We start from the raw sequence: 25,720 nt of genomic DNA on the forward strand, positions 1-25,720 counted from the left end.
AGAGTTAACCATGTTTTATCTACGCTGCAGTACTTTGTTATTTATCATGTACTGGAAAATCCTAGAGGTGGAGATAGGATACATGCTCTACTTCGCAAGGAAGCTCAGTGGATTTTTAGACTTAATTCCATTACTCTGAGTGGGCTTAAGGATAAGATCAACTGGAATTGTCTAATTTGAGTTTATTTATTTTCATTATTTTTTTTTTGCATATAGGTATACAATATGTCTGTTGGATGTGATCTCAATCATATGATATACACTAGCGTAATTATTTACTCATATTAGCATTGTTTGGATACATTGGCCCTGATTCACTACGGATCGTGCAATCCATTGCCATCGCTATGCCATCACAGCACTACACAAGGATGCCCACTTTACCTTACACAAATCCGTAATGTATATATATTTTTATTATAATCCAAGTGCAAAAGAGGGATTGTTGTGTATATATTATAAGGGCACAGTCGTGCCCTTGTATTAAGGCTAAATCGAATAAACGGAATTCTCCCATAGGGAATTCCAGAGATGGGGGCATGGTACTTAAGGAGCTACATCTCAAAAGCTATTGGATGTACTGAACTGAAATTTGGCAAGGACAGGTAGAACTGTCGCTTGGTGCTGCATGCTAAAATTCAGGGCAAAAAAATGAGTAATTGGGAGTAATCTGAAGTTTAAACTGTCAGTTATTTTCTTCCACTTCCTGTTTGGTCAAAATTGTCACTTTTCTGCTTTAGTCTATGAGGGAGTTTTGGGAAGGCATAAATCAGGGAAGAGGAGGAATTAAGACTTGTGGTTTATTTTGTTAGGTATCTCTTGTTTCAGTGTAGGGCCTTTTGAGGTTCAGGTAATTAAGAAACTTACAGTTTTTTAACAATTGGCCAAAATATGCCCCATTTTAGAGATAGGGAGCTGTGCATGCTCAGTAGGTGGCCCCATGAGAAAACTTGCTGAGCTGCACTGACGAGAGGACACACAGAGCAGAAGCATGGTCTGGACCCTGCCCCTACTAAAAGGGAGGAGGAGGCAGAGTTTGCAGTCCCTCTGCTGGGAACTCCTCATCTCTAGTCAGCTCCAGGCTCTAAGTGAGCAGTGTGAGCAGCTGCAGTCACACCACAACCGTTCTCCTCCCCCGCAGTGTAGCATAGTCAGCCCTCTCCACTCCGCAGCATCCGCTGATCTAGTCAGCCCCTTCCAACCTATCACCCTACAATCTGTGGTGCTGTAGTCAGCCCCCCCACTGTCAGCGTGGCAGTGGCATGGAATGGGGTGGGATCTACCATCCACCACTGCTGCAGTACATGCTGGGCATGGCGTGGGAGGCAGCGGTGGGACATGGCTATTACCTTGCAGAGTTTGGCAGAGGGCGACGGCGTAGCTCGCTTCCTGTTTAAAAAATGGCATTGAGGTGCCATTTTTTTAATTTAACATGGCAGCATCAAGCCAATCACAGCTCACCGTGTCTTCACCCCAACCCTTAATGCTGGTTAATATAACCCAGCACGAGGCAGCGGGTGTCAGTTTAACAGCAGAGGTGGAGCAATGAAAAGCTCCTGAAGATTGAAGATGCCGGGGAAGTCCTAGATGGGCAGCGGCCATGTAAAAGAGCTTAAAGGCTGCTGCCCTCCAGGTGAAGATGTCATGGAAGTCCTGGGGGAGACAGCAGCCATGTAAAAGAGCTTAAAAGCTGAAGGTGCGGCAAAATAAATTATTAAAACATGTTGTTTTTATTTAAATTTTTATTTTACAGGAGTAATATAGGTACCAGCAGAACCTTAATGCCCAGCTTGCTGGTACTTGTGGTTCTCCAAGTACCTCCTGTGTGCTGTACCCTCCACCACCTGCGCTAGTGTTTTCTTTTTGTTGCTTTTCTCACCTGCAGGTGGCACGCTTTGCTACTCCCGTCCCTGATTGTTAATAAATTATAAAAAAAGGAATGAAATTCCATAGACAAAAAACTTTACAGTTTCACATATCACATTAAGGCTTCTTAGACATCATCTGAAATTTCAAAAAACCTTCTGAATTTCTGTCACTTAAAAAAGCTATGAAACTCTGATCATTAATGGACGTGTTCCTTGCACAATACAGATATGGATATGCCATCACATCCTGTGGTTAACTGCAGATTCAATGAGCACACAATTCTGTGAAATAGCAGCTCCACCATTTTGTGAGTGACAGCAATCTCACGTCAGATCAGAATTTAATTGCTTTTTTGAGTTTGAGTGGCAGAAATTCAGTAGGTTTTGTGAAATGTAAGAATCTTTAATGGGACATGTGAATCTGTAAGGATTTTTGTCTATGGAATATATATATATATATATATATATATATATATATACTGTGTATATATACACAGTGTGTATATTAGGGGTGAGCGGGTTCGGATTTCTGAAATCCGAAACCCCCCCGAGCCCCCCCGATCCGAGGCCGATCCGAGTCAGACTCGACTTTTCCCGCCTGACTTGGATCTGAAATCGAGGCAAAATGTCATCATCCCGCCTTCCGGATCTTGCGGGTTTTGGATTCTATATAAGGTACCCGCGTCGGCGCCATTTTCTCACTCGGCTGTGGACAGTGAAGAGGGAGGGTGGGAGTTAAGGGTGGCTGGGCTGTGTAGTGTAGTGTTGTGCTGTGTTGTGCTGTGCTGCTGTTGTCAATAGGGGCTGTGTCCACTCCTCCAAAGTCCATAGGGGCTGGCTGTGTTGTGCTGTGCTGCTGTTGTCCAAAGGGGCTGTGTCCACTCCTCCAAAGTCCATAGGGGCTGGCTGTGTTGTGCTGTGCTGCTGTTGTCCATAGGGGCTGTGTCCACTCCTCCAAAGTCCATAGGGGCTGGCTGTGTTGTGCTGTGCTGCTGTTGTCCATAGGGGCTGTGTCCACTCCAAAGTCCTGTGCAGTGTCCCAGTCCTAAAGGGGTGCTGTAGTGTTGTCCAGGGGGTGCTCTGTCCATCAGGGGTGCTCCCCCAAGTGCAAAAAAATAAATATTTTTTCTGTGTTTGTGAATTGTGTGCGCAGTAGCTGCACGTGCATCAACAAAGTAGTGCCAAGCATGCGCCTGTGTCCCATAAGTAAAGGACGGGCTGGCTTGTCTGTTAAAGGGTGCTGTAACCCCCAAAGGGCACTCCAAACAAAATAAAAAAATATTTTCTATGTTTGTGAATTGTGTGCACTGTGACTACACGTACATCAACAAAGTAGAAGCGCCAAGCGTGCGCCTGTGTCCCATAAGTAAAGGGCCGGCTGGCTTGTCCGTTAAATGGTGCTGTAACCCCCAAAGGGCACTCCAAACAAAATAAGAAAATATATTTTTTTTGTGTTTAACCCGAAACAGCTGTTGGAGCCATCAGGGTTCAGAGTGTCGTACATTATCAAGATGTGCTGAGTATTACTTCATACATTATTGCTCTATGGCTGGCTATTATACCCTAATGGTGATTTTTAAACATTAAAGTTTTTTTTCATATTGCTGTCTATAAAAGATGTGCTGGATTTTTGTCCATTACTGGACTTACTGCTATATATAGCCCTCTGACGAAGTTGATTACAAAATGCGTTAGGGCGTGGCTTGACTGACGCAGTGTGTTCACCGTCTGGCGTTCTCCTCGTGGTGAGAAGCTCCGGAGGTCACCGATCACGATACTGAGCGGGCTCATTTAGCGGTGTGGAGACCGTGGAGACTAGCAGCCGGGACGGAGTTCTGCCTATGGGTGCAGTATATATCATGTGGTATCCAGCCCACAGTGTATATTGATTTGGTACGAGTCCATCTTCTTATGTTTGGAGAAGTGAATTTTTATGCTTGTAATAAACTTATTCATGCACGATATAGCGCTCACTTCTTTCTTCTCTTTTTGCATCAATATATATAGATATATATATATATATATAAAACTAATAACTGTAGGCAGCTGGAACCGAGGGGTAGTTTGCTTGGGTGCCTCCCTGGGGCTAACGCACTGCTTGTATAATCAATGAAAAGAAGGTGGCACTTCAAGTCTTGTTTCCAAAGTGAAAAATAAGGTGCTTTTAATCAATGTTTTGGGGTCTAGTGTGTCCTGAGGAAGGGGACTGGACCCCGAAACATTGATTAAAAGTACTTTACTGATTGAGCCATAAGGTATCCTGGAGTGTGTGGTGTGTGTTTGTAGTTAGATCAAGATCTACATTCAGAATACTTTTGATAGTCATAAACTAGCCTGTCTATTGTTCAATACAAGCCAATCCAGCGGTCATGACAATGGTACATAAATTAGCTACTATCAGGAGGTCAATTAAAACAAGGACTGACCCACTTCAAGCAGGATAGATCTTGTTTACCAATCAAAAGTAACCAAAGGAGAATTTTGGATGAAAAGACTTTCCAAATGTAATAATACTCTCCCTGCTGGTAGCAAAAACAAGCAGATATGTTTGTTTTATGATACCTTGGAAATCAACTGGCCAACCCTCTAATTACATAATGTTTTGAACACTAAAGACTATGCCAGTTAATGAATAATTTAAGGTTATAAATATTAGGCACTTGAAGGTAGAGAGGGAGGAATTACAGATACAAGAGAAGGATCAGAACTGAAGACATTAAGACGGTAGCTATTCATTTTTACTTCACATATCTTGCAAGTCTACAGTTGTGTATTAATTGTTTAAGTTTGTAAAAGTTTTTGTGTTTTGTTATGTATGTAGTTAAGGAAGTGTAAAAAATTAGAAGACTTATTACCATTGTGTTTTCTTATTTTGTATTTTGTATGACCTAGAATAAATGTATTCCATGTTTCAAACTCATTTTGGAATCACTAAAGCTATACATGAAATTCGCAAATATTATATAAGGCTCTGGAGGTTCGACAATCGACTTGTATTCATAGGGTATAGAATTAATATGTTTAATGATCTATCCCTGCATAAAGTGTATCTACCACTTGCATGAATGCATTGCTTGGACAGTAGATGTTGTTACAATAGATATACTTAGTCAATAAGCCAGGATTATAAATATCTTTGTAAAGTATATTTATATTTTGCATTGATACATTTTTTTGGACAGTAGAACTATAGGCCCCTTAAAGCACATGAGCCGATCACATATATATGTATAACAGTGTGCATATAAAGTACATTGTTGTGTGACTGGAACAGTAATAATAATGTTACCATTTAATTATGAGCCAACCTATTTGTAAGCCCGTTAAAATAGATTTGCAGATATAAGATATATAAAACATATATCAATATATGATATAATAAATAATATATAAGTTTCGTCTTCAGTAGCGTTTGTGTGTGTGTGGCTATGGGGCAGTGTATATGCGAGGCTACTGGGGCAGTGTGTGTGTGCGGCTATGTGACAGCATGTGTGTGATACTATGGGAGCAGTGTGTGTGATGCTATGGGGCCAGCAATTATGTAAGGCTATGTGGCAGCATGTGTGTGATACTATGGGAGCAGTGTGTGTGATGCTATGGGGCCAGGAATTGTGTAAGGCTATGGGGCAGCATGTGTGTGAGTCTATGGGGCAGTGAGTGTGTGGTGTGAGGGGGGTGGGGGCGCCAAATGAAATACCCACCGGGGGCTCCACTTGGTCTAGAACTAGCCCTGGTTCTGCCCCTGATCCAGACAGATGGCAGCACTGTCTAGGAGGCAAGTTACTGTTCTCACATAAAGCCACACTGTACCAGAACATACTTTTCATACACACTGCCCTAATACACTGACACTGCACTAAAACAAAAACAAGTCTATATGCACATTCAGGTAGAATCAATTAGCTGCAAGCTTAACCTGGAAAGAAAATTCACTCGTCTTTACATGCGTCCTATAGGGTATGATAAAAAAAGAGTATGTTTTTTCTCCCTTATTTACTAGCAATGTGAGCAGCCATAAAGCTATACATTCATCTTTATCTCTGAATTCAGTTTACTGATTACTGTAGTAAGACAATAACAAATCATTGGACTGCAGACTACTTGACACATATCTGTGTGTGCAGGGCCGGTGCTAGACTTCTAGGCACCCTAGGCTAAACTTCTGCATGCGCCCCCCCCCTCCCCGGTACTCATTTAGCCCTTCAGGTGAAAATGACTTTGCACAGGTGGAGTGGCGTATGAGTCTTGTGTTAAAAAAAATATATATATGTATATATATATATATATATATATATTAATATATATATATATATATATATATATATATGAAACATAAAAAAATTTCCGCCACTACACCTGTACAAAGTCATTTTCATCCTGAGGGGCTAAATTACTACGGGGAAGTATGTATATATATACACACACACATGTATATATATATATATATATATATATATATATATATGTATATACATACACACACTCAGTAGCAGGGGTGTAACTAGAACTTTTTGGGCCCCATAGCAACATTTTTAAGGGTCTCCCCCTAACTTAGGTCTTACACAATGCCCACAGTAGTAGTCCCCCTAAAACACTAAATGCCCACTTGTAATGGTGCCCCTTATTCAATGCCCACTGTAAAGGTGCTCCTTACACAGTGCCCCCAGCAGTAATAATGCCCCTAAAAATAATGCTCCCTGTAGTAGTGCCCCCAGTAGTAATGCCTCCTGCAGTGCCCCCAGTAGTAAAGGCCCCTGTAGTACCCCCAGTAGTAAGGCCCCTCTAGTGCCCCCAATAGTAAGGCCCCTGTAGTGCCCCAATAGTAAGGCCCCCTGTAGTGCCCCCTGTAGTGCGGCCCCCTGTAGTGCCCCCAGTAGTGCCGCCCCTGTAGTGCCCCCAGTAGTGCGGCCCTGTAGTGCCCCCAGTAATGCGGCCCCTGTAGTGCCCCCAGTAGTGCAGCCCCAGTAGTGCCCCCAATAGTAAGACCCCTGTAGTGCCCCCAGTAGTGCGGCCAGTAATGCCCCTTGTAGTGGCCCCTGTAATAAGCCCCGCACGCGCGCACACACACATAAAAAAACAACAACAGTGCCTGCTGCCGTCCGTCCCGGGCGCCCGCTCCTCGGAACTAGGAAGACGGACCTCAGGAGTGAGCTCCATCCTCCGACGCCGGGGAAGCGGGGAGAGGTAGGTAGGGTAGGGGTAGAGGTAGAGAAGGAACCAGGTGCTCGCTTGTAACACAATCTCAGCGGGCACCCAGCAAATGGGGGGTGGTGATCGGAGGGCTGAGTGCCCTCTAGTGGCCGGTGCCCCTAGGAAGCTGCCTAATATTTCCTAGTGGAAGCGCCGGCTGTGTGTGTGTTAGCTCTTTTTATTTGATAAACATGGTGAAAACATCAATACTTCATATGTTCTGTCTAGTATTTTGCCTGCAGACCTTATTATTATTATTATTATCATTACAATTAATTTATAAGGAGTCACAGTGTTACACAGCACTGAACAGTGTGGAAAACAGAGGGTCTGATTCAGAGATTTACGCTAATGTTAATGCATACTCTAAAGGATCGCAGTTGCTAAAATATGCTAATGCCTTCCAAAGCATAGCCGAGCATAGGGACGCCCACTTCTGCCTTCTCATATCTGTCTGACAATGTACAATAGTGTAAACATCGTTACCATCAACGTATATTGGGCAGTCACGCAGCTTGTAATTCAAGTCTGACCAGCGGCAACCACTGCAGCTCTCCTGACATGCAGAGAGTTCTCATACAGACGATCGCAATGGCAAATTTATGCACATTATTAAAGTGAGAGATTTAGTGATTTAGAAGTGGATATGTTGCCCATAGCAACCAATCAGATTCTAGCTACTATCTTCTAGAAGGTGTGTGTTAAATGTTAAGTAGAATCTGACGGATTGCTATGGGCAACATCTCGACTTCGGCGGATGACACCCTGGTGCGGCCCCCACCCCCCTTGTGACGCCTCTGAGGGAGAGCAGGTACTAATTACCAGGACTTGTTGGAGGGGCCCAAGAGGGCCCAGGTCCGGCATTAACCACCCTTTCCTGTCAGCATCCCAGCACATGCTGCTGTGTGCTAGGCTGCAGTGGGACGAGGGAGACTGCTGCTGCTTTATAGTCTACGCTAGTAAATTATAGTGAGTAGCTGATTGGTTGCTATGGACATTTCCACTTTATATTTCTCTTGAAGGCACGATACATCACCCCTTTAGTAACTATACAGCAGTATTGTGAGCAACATATCAAGACTTCATTACACAGGAACTCTCTGCCCAGAAACGATAAATTGCTAATTAAAAAGAAACTGCCTCTAAGGCTACTTGGAATTGTCATTAGACATCTGTGTTAGGTATTGTCAAGTTATTCTCCCCTAGAAATCAACCAAATTAGAATTAAATCTAGGGGTAGATTTACTAAGCCAAGGCTTGTCAAAGCTGCTGATCATCGGCAGCTTTGACCGATAGTTTTCATACGGCAAAATAAATAAATGTTAAACAAGTCTGGTTTCGTTTTATTTCCATTGTCGTTTTCAAACTATCAGTCAAAGCCGCCGATGATCGGAACTTTGTCAAACCATGGCTTAGTAATCTACCCCTTAGCGATTTACATTTTATGATCATACAAGGAGACTCTTATTGCTATTTTGTGTGTCCTATCATTCATCGCTGAACTGTTGCTTACTTAGACATTGTAAATAAATGACATATACAGTATTTGCTCACTTGTGTCTGTACTACTGTTACAATTATTCGGCTCATAATAGATGGAATTGATGTGACATATTACTCATGTTGACATTCAGGAATTAATAAACAATTAATAAATGATCACATTGTCCTCTCAAAAACTAATTTTATATCAAAACTAATTTGTTAATAATTCTCTTTAGTATTTCACTATTGTTTGTGTTAACCACGTATGAAAGTTATTAGTTAATGTGGGACATATTTAATTTTAAGGGGGGAGGGGAGTTGTTGTGTTTGTGTCATTAAATCCAGCACAGTCATAACAACTGCAGCAATTCATGTTTATCTCCCCACAACTCCAGCCACTGGCAACATGATAATAACATGCTTTCTTCTTTCTCCATTGATCTGCAATAATTTTCTTGCAGTTCTTGGACTGAATCTCAAGCATTTATTCTTCTATACAGTATACTATACTGTAGTAGCCCGAGCAAAGCACTAGGGTCCAGGGGAAATCAGGCAGTAAGTGAGCTGTCTCACAGGCTCCACCTACATCCCCATCACGGTGAAAGCTCTCACCCTTTGCTGCACTCCAGAATCAAACCTCCCCCCCTTTCCTTTTCCTTTCCCTGGTATTCGCCGCCCCGTGATATGTCCCTTGATCCCTGGTGAGTGCTGATCGCTGCCTCAGTCAGTGATGGAGCATGCAGAACGAAAGGCAGGCACATCCTCCTAGCTGTATCCAGCCTGCCCCTGCTATTGCAGCAGCAGCAGCAGCAGCAGCAGCAGAAGAGAGGGTTCTACATCCATCATTTACAGACTGGAATCCTAATTCTTACTTCCTCTCCAGACTTCTGGCAGCAGTCTCCTCCTGCACGGTTTGCAGCTGTAAATTAGCAATTGTTAAGCTTCCCGCAAGGCACATTAGCCTGATCAGTCCAGAGGGTACAAAGGTAAAGTTTTCCTATGGTCTGAACCTATCCTGCCTATTAAAGAGAAAATAAGATGACGGAAACATAGTGAAATGATCGCTTTCTTTTCAGTAACTGTGCAGATGTTTCCACATGCAATGCTTTGGTATGGTGCTAATGTTATTACTTATCCAGGTTACTGTGTGTGCAGCTGACATTGTGTAATGTGAAAACCACATTGTCATAGTCGACTGATGACTTTTTCATGTGTTCAATTATTTACAAGTTTAAATATGTTTGTTTCATTCTGTGTTGTCAGAAAAGAATTTAGATTAGACTCCATCTAGTGGTTATTGTTGTCTGAGTTGTTATTGTCATTTCTGATGTGTGTAATGTGGTTTTTAATTTGCTATTTTTTTATGTACCTTTTATTTAGTAAACATGTCACTGGCACGGGAAAGGGTTTAATGTGACAATATGGATATATTTTTAAAGCTTAGTAGGTTATTGACACTAGGCGAGTAAGGAAAAGACAAATGAAAATTGAAAGTGACTGCATTTGTAATATATTGCATTGCAAATACTCTAATTATGTAGCTTATCTAATACAGTTTTGAATATCTACTTAAAATATATTACATGCAAGTGATATTGAGCAATATGGTTTTACGTGTGATAGCGCCTGATTCACTAAAATGGCGATTTAGTTACTTATTAACAAGTTAATTCAGTGTTTTTATTTACAAAACGCTGTTACCTAATGCAAATTGCTACAGTATGATAGTACTATCATTAGTTCACTTTACATTCATCTTATGTATTAAGATATTATAGTTCATTCAATTTTCTCAATGAACTGCAATTCATCTTAATTTGTAAGATGCACTTCTCAAGTGATCAAATTCAGGACTCAAAGAAATTACCCCCCCCCCCCCCATATTCCAGAAGAACTCTCCACGCCAGTGCTGCAACACTTCTCATTCTATTACCAGGACACTAACAGCACTGTCTGAGTCTCTTACCCATATAGTAATGGATGGAGACGTGGTTCTGCCCAGTCTATGACCTGTGCAATATACTGACACCTCATTTTTAGAATGTGAACTGGTACCTGTTGTAAATTGTTGTAACACTGGTGGTAGTTAGTTCCCTTTACTTGCAGTTAGAAACATTTAATTTACCTTTACTGTCCCTAAAGTGCTTTCTGTGTCTTTGGCTTGGTATAGTAAGCTGTGACTATAGGTGTGTATGGTAAATGTCAATACAAGAAACATTTTCAAATAAAGGTCACTTGGAGTCCACTCTTTTATCCTTGTGAATTATGTATAGAGCCACACTAGATATATGCTTTTATTTTCTTTATACTGTAGTGTTTTGCTAATTATAGACAAGAGAAATTACTATTATTTATTACAAAATATATGATACAATCTATAAATAAGGTTCATAACTCTATGCTATAAATACCATGACAAATAGTTGAACAATGTCATACATATATGAGCCAATATTGAGATTATACCATTTTTGGTAAATATTAACTATTTTGCTATGCTTTATATTGGCTGTAATGCATTGTAAGCACAGTCAAAGCTACAGCATACTACTAATATATGTTCTCCACCATGTTTCCATTACGGCCAGAAATTGTACGCTTGTTGCACCCCTCAATGTGACTATTATACAGGAGATAATAACTGAAATATAGAACCACAAAACAAGATGTGAGTGACTCCATGGTGTCTGACTGTCACTGAAAACCTTTTAGCATCAGTTGTGATTATTCATCTATAAGTGATCAGACCAAATAAATCAATGTTCTTACATATTATGTTCAACAACATTCATTTTTGATCATGGTTGTTTTATTATCAGAGGAGATGAAAAAATATTTCTGTTAAATTGTGAAGGTGATTATAATCAATTAATTTAATATAAAAAACCTGTCCAAAGGCCTACAGGAATATGGAGATCTCTAGCTGCACTCTTGGTGTTTATATTAATGAAATCCCCTATTTTATTATGTTGTACAAGTACAGCCTGAATAGGAGCACTGGGTCATGTTCTCCAAGCCAGTAATGTTTATATCTACTTCAAATGCTTCAGACTTTTCATATCTTTTGAGGGAATACAGCAAAGTGTCGGCATAGTAGGTGGCATTTTCAGATGGAGACAAGAATAGTTTTGTATTTTGTACTTTCATCCCCACTGGCAATATTAAAAAGGGTTGAATCAACTGTTTGTTCTGTTGCTGGACTTTTCAGTACTGACTACCCATGTTTGTCATTGCTAATCTTGGGATCTCTAGAAGTATATTAATGTTGCACAGATATGGGAATCAAGTAATTAAAGCCATATCAAAAATACACCACCAAACAGGATTTGAATTAGAATATATAATGGAATCTTAAACACAAATACAACACAAACCGTACACACAAATAGTTACTTCTGCTCTGAAGTACAATAACTCATAGGGGTCTATTTACTAAGCAGTGTTAGGAGAAGTGAAGAGTGAAAAGTGATAAGGTGCCAGCCAATCAGCTCCTAACTGCCATCTCACAGACTGTGTTTGAAAAATGACAGTTGGGAGCTGATTGGCTGACACCTTATTACTTTTCACTCTTCACTTTTCACTTCTCCTAACACTGCTTAGTAAGTAGACCCCATAATTAGCTACTTTCTGGACCAGCCCTCTGGGAGACACCGGGTGGGAGCTCCAACAGGCAAGTGCAGAGATCATGACAATATATTTCATTTAATCTTTCATCTTGGCCTTACTCCTCCCCCCATGCTGTGAAATAAGATGTTCCATAACTCTAACTTCTTTCCTAATGAAGTGGTTGGGATGCAGGAGGATGGTATTATAATAATAATAATATACCACATCATTCTGTATTAGTGTTTAGTGGGGGGAAATTGATCATAGTACATAAAATGTAGAGGTCTAACAAACTTTGTTTTCTTATTTTTTTCCTTAAAATAGGTATGTTCTTACATACACAGCCTGGCTCATGCAGGGATCTGTTTGGTGTTCTTCCGGACACCTGGTCAGCTTTAGAATACATACAGGAACATAGAATCTCTGGGGTATATTTACTAAAGTGCAAATTTTTAGAAGTGGAGATGTTGCCCATAGCAACCAATCAGATTCTAGCTATTATCTTGTAGAAGGGACTAGACAAATGTTAAGTAGAATCTGATTGGTTGCTATGGGCAACATCTTCATTTCAAAAAACCCGCACTTTAGTAAATATACCTCTTTATCTCTGGAATTTGGCGCTGTGTCTTGTAACACCAAGATCACCTTTTACATGTAATGCTCCGTAGTGTGTTATTGGCATATACGAGTATGTTTATAGTATATTATATTTACATATGTTTTATCAATCAAAGTTAAGAAAAAATACAGATAAATAGTTGTTCATTAACATTCATTATTAATTAGGCCCAGAATTAATAAAAAAGATTAATGAACACCTTTTTCGTTTTAGTAATATTGAACAAACTAATTTCTGTAGAAATATTGCGGAACTCCTTTTCCAGCCCCAATCCTTTCTATTTTAACCCCCTTCCCTTTTTCACTTATTCATTTTCCAGGTGTCTTAATTTTTTTTTAACTCCATCTTTTGCTATTAGTTGAAACACATTTCAATTATGAACTATGGCATCTTTTTATGGTGTTCTTGTTAATGTGTGTTATGCACTGTCATCATAAGCATCTGTAATACTATGTATTCTTTTTAAACATAAACATATCATAGTGAGATGCAAAAGGTTTATATGACCAGCAATGTTTTTTATACCGCAATTTAGAATTGAGCTAAGATGTGCTGCAACTATATATATATATATATATATATATATATATATAGATATAGATATAGATATATACATATAAAAAGCACACCCTTTCCCTGTCTTCAGATGGTGATCGTTATTGGCCAAGTTCTAAAAGTAAGGCCTGTATTCAATTGCCGGCGAAAAGTCCCGGACTCTTCGCATGCCGGAGATTTTGCCGTCATCGTTAGTTTTGCCTCCGGAAAAGTATCGCGCTCGTCACCGCTTTTCGCCCTATTCAATTGCAAAGGACGCAAGAGCGCGTCCCGGGGAAACACAAATCGGCGAAAAGTCCTGTCAGATTTGGGGAAATCAGCCTGACACCCCCAAAAGATGCACTGACATGTGGGATCACTATGGATATCCCCAAATAACCCTGCTGAAGGTATTTGTGGTAATTAAATGCTCTCAATTGGTGCTACGCTATTTTGCGTCGTAGCACAAGTGGTGAAGAATAGCATTTAGCAGTTTTTCTTTGACAAAAAAAAGTAGTCCCAGCAAATTTGGGGTACATGACAATGGGTGCAAGCATGGTTAAAAATCGCTAAAGTGCGTTTTAAAAAAAACTTAAAAAACGCACCTTCAGCAAGCACCTGCAATAAAAAAAACAGCTTGAGCATACTTAGGCGACCCCCTGCAGTCAATTTCGCTAGTTTTTAAGTTTGTCCTCCAACTTTGAACTTTTTCGCCACCAAAAACGAAAGTACTTTTTTGGGGTGTTCGAAAGTATTTTTCAAACTTTTTTTGATGCAGTTCACCTTTGGGGGACCGTCCCAAGGCTGCATGGGTGTTGCCGCAACTTTGCACCCCAAACCCCCAATTCTGCACTTTTTTTCCGCCTCCTTTCAGAGGCGAATCTTTCTCACTGGTTACAAGGTGCAGACTTTTCGCACTGGCAAAAAGTCTATGTAATTGAATATGGGGAAAAGTTCTTGCCTGGCGAAATGACGTCACCAGCAAGAACTTTTTGCCAAGAACGTCTTTTCGCCGGCAATTCAATACGGCCCTAAAGCTTCATATATTGGTGCATTCAGAGTCCCCATTGAGAATTATGCTGTATTTTGATATCTCCTACGTTAGGCATTTATTAAATAGCCCTGATACTACAATTTGCCTAAACCATGCAGAAACAGCCATTGCTGCAAGGCTTTCAACTTAATTAGGAATTATGGCCCTGATTAAGTAAGGATCGTTATAGTGATTACGCACGCAGTTTCACTGCGAAGTTATGCTAATGATTGCAATCGCAATGCCATTGCAAACATAAGGATGCCTACTTTATCCTACACGCATCTGTAATACTTAGCAAGTTTGCAAAACTATCGGTACCATCGCAGCCTCAGGCACACTTGCACAAGGTCTGACCTTACTCAAAAATCGATAACTTCATAGCACGCAGTGAAAGCCCAAGCTGCGTATGGCATCACAATGGATCATTTAGAACGCAACAATCGTCCGTTGCATGCATATTTGCTGTTGCAATCAGTAATGAATCAGGCCCTATATCCCTAATAGTTAAATTAGAAAACTCCTTAAACATCTGAAAAAGTTAAATATATTGTAACCATGTGTAAGTTAAAGAAAGTGAGTAATAGATTTTCATTAAACTTTATTTTGACAATAATGTGACAGTTTAGCTGCATTCTATGATCAGTAATAAAGCAATTTGTTACATTGTAATCATGCTTTGACACATTTACTGTTTCATTGCTATTATGGGAGAGGTTATGTTTTAAGAGTACATTTCTTCAAATCACCAAGATAAAACTAATGGTTTTCTTTATGCATGAATCACAAGTATATGACAAGTAAAATATTAGTACTGTATGTTTTTTTGGGGGCGGAGAAACATATTTTTTAATTCAGTTGAAGAATCAAATGTACTGTGTATTATTACTATTATCCTTTGTTCATATGGCGCCACAAGGGTTCTGCAGCGCCTTACAAAGTACAGAAACAAATGAGCACACAAGACAACAGTTATTAACAGTACAGACAATGCAGGACAAGTACAAGATTTATAAACAATGCTGCATAACACCTAAATAAGCAGCAGAGTCTAATACCCCTTTTACACCGGAGCTAAAACCTGGGTTATTGCAGGGTTAACTCGGGCAGCTCCCTGGTGTAAAAGGGGAGAGGGTTGGATCGCCGGGTCGAGTGACCTGGCAATCCAACCCAGGTAAATAGCAGGGTTTAACACGGGCGTAGTCCGTGAAGCCCTGCTGTGAGAACAGCGCACTCCAGGTCACGATGACCTGGAGTGCGCTGTTAGCCGGCCGATTGGTCCGGCTTCAGTGGTGCTTGGAGATGACGTCATCTTCAAGTGTCCACTTTCACGCCGGGAAAGCCGGGTCTGTGCAGACCCGACTCCCGTGTGAGCGGCGCCGACTCGGGAATATCCCAAGTCGGCGCCGGCTAAATTCTGGAGCTGATCCGTATAGGAACTCTGTTCCAACTCCAGGTCAGACATGGAATTTTGGTGGAAAAGGGGTATCAGTAATCAAGTTTTAGGTGCCATTGTAAATGAAAGTAAAAGTAAGGCAAGAAGAAGCACGTGGGGAAAGAGGGCCCTGCTCGCGAGAGCTTACATTCTAAGGGGAGGGTCAGACAAACATGGGTGACACAGATGGGCTAGATAGTGAGGAAGGAGTACAGAATAGTGGGTTAGGATGAGCGCTGGAAAGCATTGAGGAAGAAATGGGTCTTGAGAGCCCATTTGAAGATTAAGAGCCAGGCAATAATATATTGTTAATTTGCAATTGTTTTAATTTAATTTTAATAACTATTTAGATTATCAGATCAGCAGGCTATCTTTAAGCATTCCCAAGAAAGAACTGCATGATTTATTATAGGTAATTGGTTGTATTCCCCATTTTTTCTATACTGTACATGTCCACAATTAGCGTTGCTTATAATTGCATTTTCATTAGTGTTTCTATTCATACACAGGCTAGATATAGTTTTTCCTTAATGGGCTACATGGAATGTATGTGCTATGAATATGTATCTTTTGCCTATTATTGGGCTGCACAGACGGTGTAATGGTTAGCATTACTGCCTCACAGAACTGAGGTCATGGGTTTAATTTCCATAACTGTGTGGAGTTTGTATATTCTCCCTGTGCTTGCGTGGGTTTCCTCTGGGTACTCCAGTTTCCTCCCACACTCCAAAAATATACTGGTAGGTTAATTGGCTCCCCCCCAAAAAAAACCCTAGTGTGTATGTGTGTGTGTGTGTGTACATGTGATAGGGAATATAGATTGTAAGCTCCACTGGGGCAGGGACTGATGTGAATGGCCAAATATTCTCTCTGTAAAGCACTGCGCTATATAAATAACTGGTAATTATAAATAAATATTATCCTTACTATGTAAGCTCTTATGGCCAGGACCCTTCTCCCTCTTATTTTCCCCTAGCATACTCCAGCTCATCAGTGCTCTGCTCCCTTGTCTCCTCTGTTACCTATACACAGCTCTTGCTAGCTTCAGTGAGTTGCCTGGCTCATGCCCCAGTTATCCGGCCTATCCAGCCTGTGGTGTATTATTAATGTTTGGTACTTGTGCTATAATATGCCATTGTGTATTGTACGTATACTCTGACACCCTATTAGGGTGAAAGGTTTTCTATGTTTCTTTGTGCGGCGCAGCACATATATTTTGTAGCACTTTAGATAAATCGTTCTAGAGTCAAAGATTATTTCAGAAACTGTCCATACCTCAAAGCATCAACTTAGTATACAAGATCATTTGCTTCCTCAAGCTCACTGGAAACTGAAGGTCAGCTTCAAATTAGGAGTTGTAGTCTGTACAGGGTTCCTCAAAAAAGAGATGTTACCGATTTTGTGGCAATGAAACAAATTCAATGAGAGTCTTTAAAAACCTTTAAATTAGTGATAAAATCCTTCTTTTACTCCATAATCATCTGGACCCTGTACCCACTGCCACACCAGCATAGTAGCGTAGTTAGACTTTAAGTAGCATAGAGAGTGCTGGTCAAATTCACATTTGAAGATAAACTTCAACTTTAACAATAGTCAGTTTGAAGACTGCAGTGTTGATTGAGCCTACACATAAGTGTGGCCCTTAGCCATTGCACTTCTTCTACTACTGCCTCCAACCATTATCATATCAGTGAAAATGCAGTAAACAGGACTTTGATATGTGTATACAGATCTCCACGCATGCTCAGATGAGCATACCAGGAGGTGCAGGAGGATGGATTGCATTGCCTGGGCCCTGCTTTAAATTTTGCTATGGTGCCAGTGGGGTCAGACTGGCCTAGAGGGGAGCCGAGGATACCCCTGGTTGGCCTTGGTAAGGGGAGGTGGGGCCAACCACAGCTGTATTAAAGTCAGGGCTCATACCCAGGGTTTCCCTCTCTGAGTACCCACCACCATCAATTCGATCACTGAAGTGATCCGCACTGCTGCCACAGTGCCCACACTCACAGTCCTGAGGCGGTGCCAGTCACATTACCCGCTTGGCAGACAAGGTCCTTTATAGGACCACCAGCGGGCAGAGAAGTACTAGGGTATTTGGCACCCAGGGCAAGATAAAAAATTATGCCCCCCCGCCAAAAATGGGTGTGGCCGCAATTATTCATCTTCCGGCAGAACCTACATCTTTCCATATGGACAAAAGTGGTACCTACCTCAAAAATAGTTAGTGTAACTTAATACTGTTATTGAACCTGTTCATTAAATGAGCACTTAATGCATAGGAGGCATTGTATATTACAACAGTAGTTAGAATATCTGCCCTGAGGGTCTACATGCAATAGCAGGTAGAAATCAATTCAGTATTTTTATATAATCTTTGCTTGCCTGCTACTGCACATTTAAGCTGACACTTAGTTAAATGCTGTCAGCCTACCTACTGGAATAGTAGTAGTATTCAGGTGACATTGGTGAAAGCAGACAGTTAAGAAATCAAACATTAACACAACCTACATTTATTGCTTTGTACATATGATCTAGTTTATTAAAACAAAGGCTAAATACAGTGCTTTATCTTTGTGACCTTTTTCAGCATTTTTTTATTATTGATCTTGTTTGCTACATAACTACACTGCTCTGTGTCTTGAATACAATTCTATTCTCAGAGAGATTCAATGGTAGCAGGGAACAAAAAGCACTGTGATCTGGATGCAGGGCCGGATTAAGGTCTGTGGGGGCCCCTGGGTAACAAACAAGTGGGGGCCCTATCAATAAATGAGATATATATATATATATATATATACACACACACAAACATATATATATAGACACACAGAGCCGTAACTAGACTTTTTGGTGCCCTGTGCCAGAAAGAGCATTGGCGCCCCCCTCATTTTTAAAAGGGACATAATGCACCCAAAAATGGGCCATAGCTTCATGGGGAAGGGCCAGGGAAGAGATAGGAGACGCCAGGAAATGCTGGGGATGAAATAAGCGGAAGCTACAAGCAAGAATGATAATAAACAAATTTGATAGGCCCAAACAGCGCCCCCTGACCAGTGGTGCCCTGTGCGATGGCAACGGCCGCACTACCCTAGCTACGGCCCTGTAGACACAGATACACATATACATTATTACTGCATACTTCTCCTGGTTTCAGAGGCAGCAGCAGAAGTTGCGATTCGCGGGTCTTTGAAAAGGGTTGGAGCCAAATGTCATGAGGGGAGGGGCAGGCAGCTCAGTTAAAAGAAAAGAAAAAAACTGATTCATCAGGTGGATGTGGCTAAGGGCCTGTCATCCTGCCTATAATCCGGCCCTGTCTGGATGATATAAAGAGCTTAATAAAAAGTGCAGGGGAAACCTGATGAAGTTATTTAATTGGTAAAAATTTCAGAAGGGCATGTAACAATTAATTGAATATGGAAAGCATTTTTGTAGTTATTCTTTTTTTTACACCGTATCGTGCTGTAAATGTCACAAGTTATATGTAACATTAGATTGTTGTTATTACTATACTTATGTATGTACTATAAATTCTTTAGTAGTTTTTTATGAAATGTGTCAGCAGCCGAGTAAAAATATTATTTCTAAATTTAACTGTTTACATTTTCCAAAGATCAAAAAAGTTTGAATTGTAGCAAACTTATGACTCCTCATACTCCTCAGATGCACCCTGTGTCTTTGATACTGATATTGCATGTCAAACCGCTAGGCAAAAGGCATTTTTTTTTTAGATGTGGGTCTGATCAACAAAGTTGTTCAACCCACATGCTGTGTAAGCTATCTAGGCTGTCAGAAAGGGGAAAAAAAGAAAGAATGAACCGTGTTATAAAAAAAATGAGATAAGTGCCTCAGATAAGCAGCTGTCCCAAGGAAGCATAAAAGCTGTACTTTCATCTGTCTCATCAATGTTACTGTGAATGTGTGACTTTAATGTAGGTCACGCATGTGCACTATGAAAGCTGGAGGAATCTAAATAGGTCCCACTTGGCACTCCAGGAGTACTTTCAATAGGAGAGAGTGAGCAAGTGTCATCTGAAGTCGGTGCTAGCCCACTCTTTCCTAATGAAAAAAGCCAACAGTAACTGTTTTTGTTATGCCTGTATATGTACAATTACTTGTTCATTATTTAACTTGTTTATATCATTGTTATACACTTTTAATTATAATAATCAATAACAACTGAAAACTTTAATTCAATTGCTTCCTATAGGGGAGATGTACAGATGTGTCCTCATATATCTAGCCTCCTTGCGTGTTAAACAGTCATTCTAGTCAGGCAATGCCGTGGTGCGACTTGGTAGCGTCGAGTGTCTTTTTATGCAACTTTTTACCTTCAAATGCATCTAATTTGCACAGTCATGTAAATAGGATACACAAGCCGCTTCTGCTGATTAAAATGATATGTGGATTCCTATATTCTGTGTGTGGCTGCAGGTGTATCTGCATGCAAAATGCTACATTAGTGTCACAGCCACGGACACTGTCACATAGCATATTGCATGCAGAAACAGCCGCAGTCGCACACAGAATATAGGCATGTCACATATCATTTTAATCAGCGAATAAGATACATTTGAAGGTAAAAAGTAACACGTCTCTCATGCATTATGTGTAATGTGACTTGTAGCGCACGGAGGATACATGTATGTGGACACATATGTAGTAAACCTTTTAAAGAGAGATAGCGGAGAAGTAACCAATTGCTTCTATGTAGCTGTCATTTTATAATAACTGTGCTAGATTAAAGCTATCTAGTAACTGATTGGTTGCTATGGGCTACTTCTCCATTGTGTGTACCCAGTGATGTCGCCAACGATTCCAGCCCCGACAGGCAGACATATCGGACGGTCCGTACACACTACGCATTCTAGTGCCCGACCGTCCGGCTTCCCCGCAAAGTGCTGCATGGGATTGCCAGCTGCATCGCCTGATCTTACATGCAGTACATAAGATCAGGTGATGAGGCTGACGACCCCACAGGAGTGCACACTACATGATGTAGTGCATATACACTACACGTTTTTTAATGATCTTTATGCACATTCTACTGTTTTCTCCTACTGTAATCTTGGTGCACATGCTGCATATGCTGCTGTTTTCTCCTGTCGTAATCTTGGTGCACATACTACTGTTTTCTCCTGGTGTAATCTTGGTGCATATACTACTATTTTCTCCTGGTGTAAGTTTGGTGCATATACTACTGTTTTCTCCTGGGGTAAAACTGGTGCATATGCTGCTGTTTTCTCCTGTCGTAATCTTGGTTCATATACTACTGTTTTCTCCTAGAGTAAACCTGGTGCATATACTACTGTTTTCTCATGGCATAATCTTGGTGCATATACTACTGTTTTCTCCTAGAGTAAACCTGGTGCATATACTACTGTTTTCTCCTGGAATAATCTTGGTGCATATACTACTGTTTTCTCCTAGAGTAAACCTGGTGCATATACTACTGTTTTCCCCTGGCATAATCCTGGTGCATATACTACTGTTTTCTCCTGGGGTCCACCTGGTGCATATGCTGCTGTTTTTTCCTGGAATAATCTTGGTGCATATACTACTGTTTTCTCCTAGTGTAAACCTGGTGCATATGCTGCTGTTTTCTCCTGGAATAATCTTGGTGCATATACTACTGTTTTCTCCTGGGTAAACCTGGTGCATATGCTGCTGTTTTCTCCTGGCATAATCTTGGTGCACATACTACTGTTTTCTCCTAGAGTAAACCTGTTGCATATGCTGCTGTTTTCTCCTGGAATAATCTTGGTGCATATACTACTGTTTTCTCCTGGGTAAACCTGGTGCATATGCTGCTGTTTTCTCCTGGCATAATCTTGGTGCACATACTACTGTTTTCTCCTAGAGTAAACCTTGTGCATATGCTGCTGTTTTCTCCTGGCATAATCTTGGTGCATATACTACTGTTGTCTCCTGGCATAATCTTGGTGCACATACTACTGTTGTCTCCTGGCGTAATCTTGGTGCATATACTACTGTTGTCTCCTGGGATAATCTTGGCGCATATACTACTGTTGTCTCCTGGGATAATCTTGGCGCATATACTACTGTTGTCTCCTGGCATAACTTTGGTGCACATACTACTGTTGTCTCCTGAGATGATTGCTTAGTAAATAGACCCCTGAGAGCTTGCGGGGTATATGTGTGAAGCCTTGTAGAGAGATAAAGTGCCAACCAACCACTCCTGTCATTTTTCAAACACAAATGACAGTTAGTAGCTGATTGGATGGTACTTTATCTCTCTCCACTTTATCTCTCTCCAAGGCTTCATATTTCCTGTATGAGCTGCATGCCACAAGCAATAACGATATATAGCAGTGGGATGACCTCTTTTAAAATTGCATGTGCGTGAAAATCTTTAAAAACCTTTACGGTGTCTGCGTTACGCAGAGTATACGCACAAAGGCACTGTTGAGACACACAGTATCGGAAATAGAAAAGTGGGAATGTTCTGGGTGGGGACTGGGAGGTGCCTAAACAGATGCACAGAGACGGTCCGGCTTATGGACGTGTTCAGGGAGTGTTACTGAAGTGTTTGCATACTCCGATGCTCAATCATTCACTTTGGAAGCCATACTCAGACAGTAAATCTGCATCTGACATACAGCTGGTCCAAATTTCAAAGGTATGACTGATGGTGGTATCTAACGGCACATCAGGCAGTATAACAACACCTACAGGGTGCTGAAAGTGGGCGTCTCTATCCACATTTATACATACTGTGGCACATCAGGGAAGTACTTTGTAGTGACTTTGTAGCTCCATCTGTGTCTATCTCTGAATTGGACCCTAAATGCGTCCAGCTCTATGAAACCCAAATATCACAATATACCTTATATCTATTTTATTGATACCATTCATATTAGACTGTTGGCATTTGCCATTTCAGATCGCCTGCAACAGTCACCAGTGTGAGTCTAAGCTTTGAAACTTTTGTTGATTTTGGAAATGTTTAATTTTATTTTGTGTACATTTTATGAATATAAGGATTAATAGAACTATTGTTCCTGTTAACATTCTTTAAAAAAAATAAAATAGCTATAATCGGAAAGCTTAGCTCCTCAGGAAGGGACAGAAAAACTGGTATTTTTTTTTTTTAATACTTGTGTAACACATAAGTGCAGGGACCACAATTTTGATTAAATCAACATTAATAAAATGAATAAATAAAATAAAAGTACAGAACAAATCCTATCTGTTTGTAACGTATCTCTCCATGTCTTGAAGTAATAAAAGAGCACAAACCACAAGCAGCCCGCTTTTCAATGTCACACAACCCTGGTTTTCAGCAAGGGCTCCAGCTGGGGAGAAGATTAGTAAAAATTTATTGACTGGGAAGTAGTATAGGCTTTAGGGCTACTGACATTCAAACATTGTTTCTGACTTGAGTTTCTAATACAACACAAGCACTGTAAGTGCATGCAGTGGAAAACGCAGGATTTCTAGAAGGGGGTTTCCAAATGCTTGATTTTAGAGTGAGTCTGGCCAGTCCATGAAGAGGGTAGAATTAGCACTTAACCAGCTTTAATATGCGTCATACAAAGTATATTGGGCCTCATTCAGAGGCGGTCGGAGGATGCAAGTGGTCGCTCAGAAACTGAGCGGCCGCTTGCATCCTCACCGCCCGCCTCTGTTTCGGTCGTTAGGCTGTGGGTTTACACCCGCAGCTCTAACGACCGCTAGGGTGATGGTCGCGATGGTCATTGACCATTGCGACCATCGGGGCTTACGACGAGACCCTAGGTTAGGGTCTCACTTGTCGTAAGCCCCGGAGAGCTTCTGGCTCTGTCAGAGCGGAAGCTCTCCACTGACATCACTAGTGATGTCAGTGGGGCCTCCCCCAAACGGTAGGCGTTCCCATGGGAACGCCTCCGTTTTGGCTGCCACCCCCCTGGTCCGCCTTCCAAACGGGGCGAGCTGTCAATCAACATCAACAGCTCGCCCCCTTTGGAAAGAGACCCGCTACGACCGGCGCTGTCGGTCATAGCGGGTCTCACGCATGCGCACGAAGGAGCCGGCTCCCTCGTGCGCATACGCACTGGACAAACATCGAGGCGGTCGTAGACCGTACGGCTGCCTCTGAATGAAGGCCATTATGTGGCATAATTCCAGCATATAGAGGACCAGCAATCACTAGTAAACCATTAAATGCAGCAGTAGGGCCATCCTGCCTGAGCTGAATGTTTTTATTTTAGATGTGGGCTCCATTCCAGAGTATTAGAGCAAGTCCGAGAGTCTGGGGGAGCAGCAGAATAACCTAGCACTGCCCTGGACATATATGCACATATTTTTGCTCTATAGCAGCACATCCCTAACAGTGAATGTTTTCCAGATCTCCTAGTGGTGCACAGGTTATTTATTACTGACTGATACATGTTAAAAGTTGCACAGGTGATGCTAATTATTAAATTTGTGATACTGTGAAGAACATGCAGCACTAGTAAAAATCTATTATATTACTATTTCTATTGTTGTCATGGTGTGGGCTGGGGAGGGGGGTTTCCAGGCAGACGGAAACCCCCCTGCGTTTGCCTATGGCATGCAATCAAATTTTAACATAAAACTGATTATTTTGTATACATATGTCTATACCCTTTTGTGTTCACACTGAAATCTGCATTCATTTATGTTTCAGCTTGTTTTTTTTAATGTTTCTTGATGAATTTGATCTCTATAGGTGCACATTGCATTGGGCTGCATTTTGCTCTCTAATCCATTGAAATGAATAAGCAGAACTGTAACTAGGGGTGTGCAACCAGGGCCACCACACATAGCACAGGGCTCTGTGAGCGGCACCATCGCAGCCCCACAGCCCTTGTTTCTCGTTAGCAGGGTACCTGGAATGGCAACCTGTAATCAGTATTACTGCTCCATTGCCACCCATAATTTCCTTCCGTCACTACAGGCAGCTACCCTGCCAAGTTTACAGCTGTCCCTAGCATCTTGAAGTCTCTCTGGGCACTACTTCACTTTCAGGTGGTGGTGTGTGACATCATGATCTCATGCATTAAGGGGGCGCAGGTGGCACAGGGAGCTGTTAAGCCCTGTTATGGCCCTGTTAATAGGATATTGAAATTAATGGTCCATTAACATAAATGGAGTTGCACAGCACTAACAATTGTTTTTCCCTACACGAGTAATGATTTAATAAATATCTATAGTTGTGGACAAATACATTTCCATATAATGTAAAAAAAGGTTATAGTCTATCAATGTGCTGCCTAGGAGCCACAATCAGAAAAAGTGCCAACAACATGTTATCTAATCTAACACATCAAAGCTGAAATCTAAACAGGAAAAATATGGTACTCTTAAATTGGAACGCTCCCATTAAATGTAAACCTCATCGTCATTTCATATGTGTGAAGCAAGGAAAGAAGAAAAATAATAACAAACAATGGATTAATACAATTCAATTACTAAAATTACAAATATGTCCATGTTTTTAAAAGCCAGTATTGCCCCATGCAAAAAACATACACAAAAGCGTGCAAAACCATGGTGAAAAATATGGGTGCTCTCCCAATACAAGAACATAAACACTAATGTATGAAAAAAGGGGGTTACTTACACTGTCTTGCTTCATACATATGAAATGACGATGATGTTTATAATTTAATGTGAGTGCATCGATTTAAGAATACTATATTTTTCCTAATTAAATAAGTTTTGTATGTTCATCTGAGTTTATGTTACCTAGACAAGTGGACATCTCATTGGTGTACTGTACAGTTTACTTTGTTTTTCTACTATCAATGTAAATCTAGTTCAAGTGAGCTCCCATAGATAATCCTACACCAAGCTGGTCAGTCTGGGGAGGTCCCATGCTGTGGTTTCCCTGCTTATATCGAGACCCAGCCTAGAATATTTAGCACAGGAGTTGGTTTAAAATCTCTGTAATTTCAGTGTGATCTAACAAGTTGTTGGCTATGGAAATG

General features: G+C 41.0%; 1 protein-coding gene across 1 annotated transcript in view; it reads left to right on the plus strand.

Annotated features, from left to right (window-relative positions):
- The first annotated feature begins 9,409 nt into the window (after window positions 1-9,409).
- Window positions 9,410-25,720, plus strand: part of DSEL (dermatan sulfate epimerase like) — a 32,117-nt gene continuing 15,806 nt past the window's right edge. Inside the window, exon 1 of the mRNA XM_088475990.1 lies at window positions 9,410-9,529. The gene's annotated coding sequence lies outside the window, so the exon portion shown is untranslated. The remainder of the gene's footprint in view (window positions 9,530-25,720) is intronic.

Source organism: Taudactylus pleione, unplaced genomic scaffold (genome assembly GCF_031769625.1).
Source record: "Taudactylus pleione unplaced genomic scaffold, aTauple2 ptg000179l, whole genome shotgun sequence".
NCBI classification, from domain to species: domain Eukaryota; kingdom Metazoa; phylum Chordata; class Amphibia; order Anura; family Myobatrachidae; genus Taudactylus; species Taudactylus pleione.